Source organism: Pygoscelis adeliae, unplaced genomic scaffold (assembly GCF_000699105.1).
Source record: "Pygoscelis adeliae isolate BGI_AS28 unplaced genomic scaffold, ASM69910v1 Scaffold427, whole genome shotgun sequence".
Classification (NCBI taxonomy): domain Eukaryota; kingdom Metazoa; phylum Chordata; class Aves; order Sphenisciformes; family Spheniscidae; genus Pygoscelis; species Pygoscelis adeliae.
Genome location: NW_008825214.1, coordinates 203,141 through 203,818, shown reverse-complemented (window position 1 = coordinate 203,818; position 678 = coordinate 203,141). Strand labels below are relative to the sequence as shown.

The window sequence follows — 678 nt, the reverse complement described above, 5'->3', positions numbered from 1 at the left end:
GGCATCCCGGGGCAGGGGGGGGGGGGTCTCACAGCAGTCCCACACCGTATTTACTCTATGGTCATTGCAGACATTTTTTTCCTCTCCCCTGTCAAACCTCGGTAAGAAAGTTTATCTGAATGCAAGTTCAAGGCTCTCTCTTATTTATCTAGCAATCAATAAGGGCCACATATTTCCCACAGTCCCCAGAGCTGACTTTTAGAAAGGGACTATTGTCTGAGTAAGTCCTCGCACACCTGATTTGAACCAGGATAAGTCCTGCCTTACACCTGCGCCGGCACCGGGCAGATGATAAAGGTTTACGGGCTGGGTGAAGTCGGGGTGCATCAGACCCCAGCTCCTCCGCTCGACTCCAACCAGGGCCGATTTACCCTGGACACAAAGGCAGCAGAGCCCGCTTAGTCCTGACCTTCTCAGCCCAATCTGAACCCCAGTAGGATGCTCCCGCCCCGGTGAAGTTGTCCCAGGGATGAGCATGGCCTGGCTGGTACCACCAGGCGTTAGACAAGTCTTCATCCAGCACAGCCAGACCATCACCCAAATCCCCACCATGCTTGCCATCTGCAAGCAGGTTTTTCGGTGTCCGTGAAGGGGCTGGGACGGGGTTCTCAGCACCCCAAGGCTCGTCCTCAGCTGCCCACACGCAGGTCCACCACAGGCAGCAGGACGGGGGCTCTG

General features: G+C 56.2%; 1 protein-coding gene across 1 annotated transcript in view; it reads right to left on the bottom strand.

The window, feature by feature from the left end:
• HNF1B (HNF1 homeobox B) overlaps positions 1 to 678 on the bottom strand; it is a 17,767-nt gene that overhangs the window by 2,298 nt on the left and 14,791 nt on the right. The window lies entirely within an intron of this gene.